At 50.5% G+C, this 6000-nt stretch overlaps 1 protein-coding gene across 8 annotated transcripts in view; it reads right to left on the reverse strand.

The window, feature by feature from the left end:
- The window catches only part of TEAD1 (TEA domain transcription factor 1), a 259319-nt gene extending 256865 nt beyond the window's left edge, over positions 1 to 2454 (reverse strand). For 5 of the 8 annotated variants that reach the window (XM_032427318.1, XM_032427322.1, XM_032427320.1 and 2 more), the window contains exon 1: positions 1359 to 1423. The gene's annotated coding sequence lies outside the window, so the exon portion shown is untranslated. Of the gene's footprint in view, positions 1 to 1358; positions 1424 to 2124 lie in introns of those variants that run through there. The other 3 variants (XM_032427325.1, XM_032427324.1, XM_032427323.1) reach the window with 1 other exon arrangement.
- Between the last annotated feature and the right edge of the window lie 3546 nt (positions 2455 to 6000).

The raw sequence follows: 6000 nt of genomic DNA on the forward strand, positions 1-6000 counted from the left end.
AGTAATGAATACAGCTTATCAGTTCATTTTTTTATACCAACAACAAATAAAAGAATTACAAACTCTGTTTAAAATCTGAAACCTAAGAGCTCAACACCGAGTTGCACATACAAAGAAATACTAAACAAAAATATCTGTGACCATTTATGGAAATAACGAGATTAGAAAAATAAGCCTCCCCCCCCCAAAAAAAATAATCAACGATTCAAAACCTCGCTGTTGACAAAGGTTCAACTAATCCATTTGTCTTTCCTGAGTCACTTTGTAATTAGTTCTACTATTTCCTTCTGAAGAGGAAAGATTCTTAACCAAAGTTGGATCTAAGTCTGGCCCCAAAGATCCCTCTATTTACAAAAGGGCACAAGCCCAATAGTGAAAGGACGAAGCACTGGGCACAGCCTGAGATACGTTCCCCAACCACTGCCTCAGAGTACCCTGGCAGAGAAGCCCCACGCATGACACACCAGCAAAAGCCACTGCACACTGCAGAGAAAGGAGCCCACTGCCTGTTCTGACAATGCAGTCAGATCACATGCTCCTAAGGGATCCGTCTACTCAGGTAACCACCTGCATGCACCCAGCACACCACAAGCGATCAGACCACCAAAACTTCCACAAACACTCAAGGAGAAGGGTGGGGAGGAAGAAACATGTGGTTGCCCTGAACTGTTAAGTGTTCTGCTCCTTTGCAGTATCTGTAGCATTTTAAATTTTCTTGTTTAACCATTTTGAAATGTGATAGGTTTTGCAGACCTTTCTGTCTCAGGACCTGGGCTCCCTCCAAGGCACTGTTTTAAAAAAAACAGGCCTTTTTACATTACCCGCTCCTGGAACATCATCTGTCTCTAAGTTTCCAGTGCTTACTGAGGTCAATTTTCATTTCTGCAAATCACAGGCAGCCACTTGCTTCTAAGAAGTTAACAAGCCTCCTGAGAAATGCTGGTGGCTGCTATTTCATTGTTTCATAAATATTTTTATACAGTGACACCATTCAACTTTAAATAAATCTTTAAAAAGAAAGACAATTAAAAAGCAAAGAAAATTATGATCTGGATTTTATTTATTTTCGTGGGAGGAGAATAAGGGAAGTGTGAGCCCTCCATTGTTTTCAACTCATTTAAAATGTTGCTTCAGTTAAAAAAAAAAAAAAAAAATATATATATATATATATATATATACAGAAATGCATTTTAGAAAAAAAAAACTCATGGAAGTTGAACTTTCTTGAAAGCGGGCCTCTGGACTTTTGAAAACAGTGTTGCTGCTATGAACAAAGACTAGAAGTACACCCTGATTTTCTCCTCTCCTGGGGATCATTTCTCTTCCAATAAACAAACAAATCCCCCAGTATTTCCTACCGAAGGGAAGTTTTCCAGGGAGAGTCTCCTCCAGGGTTTGGTGGTAACTGCGACTCAGTCTTTTTTGGACACAATGTTTCTGCTGACTCCTGAAAATTTTCCACTTGAATGTGCAATGAAGCGGCGGCGGCGGCGGCAGCAACAGTCCTGGAGAAGCGGCAAAGGCGACCGTGCCTTCTTTCATCTTTGAGAAGGAGCGGACCCCCGCGGGCAGCACGAGTCGGCGCGGACCCCGGGCCGGCCTCGGGGGGCCCCGGCGCCTGGAGGGGGGGGCCCGGTAGGGGCGGGGGGGGGCGGCCGGCTCCGGGCTCCGAGGCGGCGCCGGCGGCTCTCCCCGCCCGCGCCCGCTCCGAACTTCTGACTTCCCCGAGCAAACCGTGAAAACTGCCCGAGGGTGTGAGGGTGTGTGCGTGTGCGGGCGGGCCGGGCGGGGGGGCGGGCAGGCGAGGGGGGCGCGGGGGGCGCGGGGGGCGCGGCGCGGCCGGCCGGGCGCCTCCAGGGCCGCCGCCGGGGGCCGCCTGTTGCCGCGCGGGCTCCTCAGCGCGCGGCCCAACTTGGCGTCCCGGCAACTCGCGCGGCGGCGCCCGGCCGCTCACCTTGAAGGGGACGCGGGGGCCCCGGCCCCGGCCCTCCGCGTGCCCGCCCGCCGCACACAAAGCGGAGCCCGCAGAGAAAGAGCGGCCCGAGCCGAACGCGCCGCCGGCCCCCCGCCCCCGGCGCCCCGTGCGCCGCCCGCACCCAGCATCAGCCCCGCGCGCCAACTTACCTCGGCGAAGGGAGCCGCCGCAGCGCCCGGCGAGTCCGAGGCAAACTTCGGCGCCGCTTCCCCCGCCCGCAGCTCGGTGCCCGGCTCCCTCCCCGGCTCCCGGTCCCCGGGCCGGGCCACCCCACCCCTGCCTAGCACCGCTCCTGCCCCGGGGCCGGCTGAGCGCACTGGGCTGCTGCCCGCGGCTCCGGGCAAAGGCGGACGGGGTGGGGGGGCTTCACTGCATGGCCTGTCCCCGGACGCGGCCGCCCCGGGCCCGGGCCCCGCCGCGCGGACTGGCCCGCAGGGTGGAAGCGAGTCTGCAAAGTGCTTGGTGGGCGCCCGCGGCGGGCGGCGGGGCCGCGGCGGCGGCTGCAGAGGCTCGGCTCGGCTCGGGCGGCGCGGCGCGGCGCGAGCGATGCTAAGAATGTTCGGAATGAGGACAGGAATGAAATGAACGCCAGGACCGAACTCGCTCCGGAGGGGTGGGGCCTCGGTGACGTCATGCGGCCTGCCGCCCGGGGCCGGGGGCGGGGCCTGCCGCCGCCGGTGACGTCATGGGGATTCGGGGCGGGCCCGGCTCGGCCGACTCGCTGTTGGGGCGCGGGCTCCCCCCGCAGGGGCGGCGGGGCGGAGTCTCGCGCCCACGGGGGAGCGGGGCGCGCGCGGGAGCCGCCCTGCCCCCCCACCCCCCACCCCCGCCTCCCGGCGCGGGCTCGGGCTTTGTCCCGAGTAGGGCGGGGTGGCGGGCGGCTCCGAGGTGCTTGCGTCCGCGCGGAGAGCTCTGGAAGCCCGGGTTCCCTCGTCCGGGGCGGGCGCCGAGGCCGAAGCGGCGCGCGCCGCGCCCTCCCTGCCTCAGTTTCCCTCATCCGGGACGCGGAAGGTCAGCCGACCGCTTAGAGCGCTCCCGGACTCGCGGAAGTCGGCAAGTTCGGGGAAGAGAAGTTTCTTTTCTGGAAATTCAAGTGGTGGTTCTCCAGCGCCGTGGAAGCCTTCCCGGGGCCGGATTCCCAGCCTGCCATTTCTTCCCCTCTTCCACTTTATAAAAGTTCGCGGCGCTCATTCAAGTCGATGTCGGCCCTTTTGTTGGGAAGGGAAACCTTTAACATAGCAGAGAAAGCATAATTACGGAGTTCATAATAATCCTGCCCTGCTAGCACGGTCTTCTCCAACTTGCTCGAGAAATTAAGTTCACTCATCCGTGTGGTTTGTACTTTTTTGAAAGTAATGGGTTAGGTAAAAACTCCCCGAATTTTAAAATGCTACATCCGGCAACTTCAGGCCACTCCTTTTGTGTATGTGGATAAACTTCTCTTCCATTAGAAAAGAATAATTTTAACGCCACCTTTGAAGGCGCAAAAGTGACATAGTAGACTCAGTAGGTAAATCAGAAAACAGCAGGGTAAAGTCAGCCCTCTGTGGCAGAACTTGTCAAAAGTGTTCTGTAACTGTCATGTGCAGTTTCACGAAGATCAAAGTAGCAAAGCAATTCCTGTACTGTTGACCTCTTTCCTTCTAGGCACTTTGCTCTCCTTTCCAATTGGAGCCCCAAGATAAATAATGGTGCCTATTTTATGTGTCCCTAAGCCCCCTAAATATGGATAATTAAGGGAAGCAGAATGTGACTTCCTATGGCATATTTTGTACAAAACATAACTTTTACTAATTTTTTAATTGGAATTTTTGTTGTGATAACTGAAGATTCACATGTTGTAAAAAATAATACTACAAGGAAATCTTTTGTTCACTTTGCCCAGTTCTTCCCAATGGTAATGTCCTCCAAAACTATAATATAGCACAATCGGGATACTGACATTGATGCAGTCCACCCATCTTATTGACATTTCCCCAGTCTTAATTGTACTCATTTGTGTGTACCTGTATTTCTATACAATTTTCTCATGCATGTAGGTATCCACCACCACAGGTAGATACTAATGCATTTTATCTCTAGTTTGCATGCAATAATAAGGTGATACAATGAGGTTAACTAGCCACCTTCGCATTGGTTTTTGGAAATGTGTTAGAAAAACATAATTAATTTGGCATTAAAATTGAACTAGGCATATCCCTCTCCAAATATCATCTTCTAAAAGCACCAGAGTCTGATGGCAGTGCAAGCCAGACAGTAGGGTTGCTAAACCACAGTTTGTTGGCCCAGTGCACCTGAACATTTTTCAGACTCCAGCTCTCATCTCACAGCCACTTGGCAATACAAAATATCCCATTTCTTACTGAGTTGAGGAAAAATACCTTGGCCTGGGATTCAGAGCTCTTCATGACCAGTATTTTCTCCAACTTCTCCCATTTACATGGATGTTTCTTGAGACTTATCTTAAAAACCTCTTCTAGAAAGACTACTCAACTAGATATTTCCTCCTTAGGACCCTCAAAATTCCTTGCTCCAGGCACACTATTGTATTCTGTAGTTACCGGTGTGCTGGGATGCCCCCATATCTGAGCCCAAGTGGACTGGGTCTCATTTAGCTAAGTGTACACCACCCAGGACCTACACATAAATGGGAATAACTTTTGTGGTCTCTCCACACTCCTCATCCGCCCACTGGACAGTGCATAGGACCTATGGATGTCAGGGCCCAGCAGCGGTTCACCTCCAGCATGTGAGGGCAGGAATAGTAGCTGCCATCTACTAAAATGACAGCAACTAGCATGTACTGCACCCACACCCAGCACTTGGCACTTTGCATTTGCGATTTCAATCCTCATGGCACCTGTACAAGGTAATGATTCCTAGCTCAGTTTATACAGGTGAGGAACTGAGGTATAGGAAGATTATATGACTCACTCAATGATCCACAGTCCAGAGAGAGTAGAGCCAAGACCTGAATTCCCTCTGACTTCAGCCCATGTTCGTAACCACTGACCTCTACTGCCCCCAAAACTATAACAGATCTATAACAAAGCAATTGGATACCAGGCACTTTTTTAAGTGCTTTCCACTCATTACCTCATTTAATCCCTCACCGTCACCCTATGAGGTAGGTACACATTCTCATCTTCTAGATGAGAAAACTGAGGACAGAGAGGTGAAATAATTTGGTCAGGATCATACAGCTAGAAAGTACAGAGTGAGGATTCAAACCCAGGCAGTCCAGCTCCATATTTCATGCTCTTAACCTTCCACTTAGCCGCCCAAATGCAGTACTATACTGATGGCAAAAGATCAACCAAGTGCAGGGGTGATCTACCCTGAGATATAACAATTATATGTATCACCTATGATACAAAAGAGTTTGTTACTTCCAAGTCTTAACCAAGGAAGAACCTAACTTGTAACGGATAAGAGAAACAATGATCCACTTAATGGTAACAAGTCATTCTGAGATAGAACTCAGTCGACCTGAAGCTAGAAGGAGAGCTGGCAGGTTAGAGCTTACCCTAAGGAAGCACCTGGCTCAGGAAGATACTGCTTTGGAAAATAAGTGAAGATGTATTATTAATATTAATGATACAGTTTGTCTCATTTCTAATGAAATGGAGTAACTTACAGGAGTGTAAATTGGTATAACCTCTGGGAAAGTTTGGTATTAACTAATGAAGTCAAAGATATGCATACTCTATGACCCAGAAGTTCTTCTTAGGAGTATAGCCAAGAGAAATTCAGGTACATGTGCACCAGGACACACATGCAAGAATGTTTATTGGGGCATTTTTGTAATAATCCCAAACAGAAGGGGCACCTGGATGGCTCAGTTGGTAGAGCATCCAACTCTTGATCTCAGGATTGTGAGTTCAAGCCCCATATTAGATGTAGAGAATACTTAAAAACAATAAAAAATACATAAAAATATTTTTTAAAAATAGAGGTTCACAAAACTTAAAAAAAAACCACACAACCAAACAAGAAACAACCCACATGTCCACTAATAGCAGAAA

Source organism: Phoca vitulina, unplaced genomic scaffold (genome assembly GCF_004348235.1).
Source record: "Phoca vitulina isolate PV1807 unplaced genomic scaffold, GSC_HSeal_1.0 scaffold36, whole genome shotgun sequence".
Taxonomy (NCBI): Eukaryota; Metazoa; Chordata; class Mammalia; order Carnivora; family Phocidae; genus Phoca; species Phoca vitulina.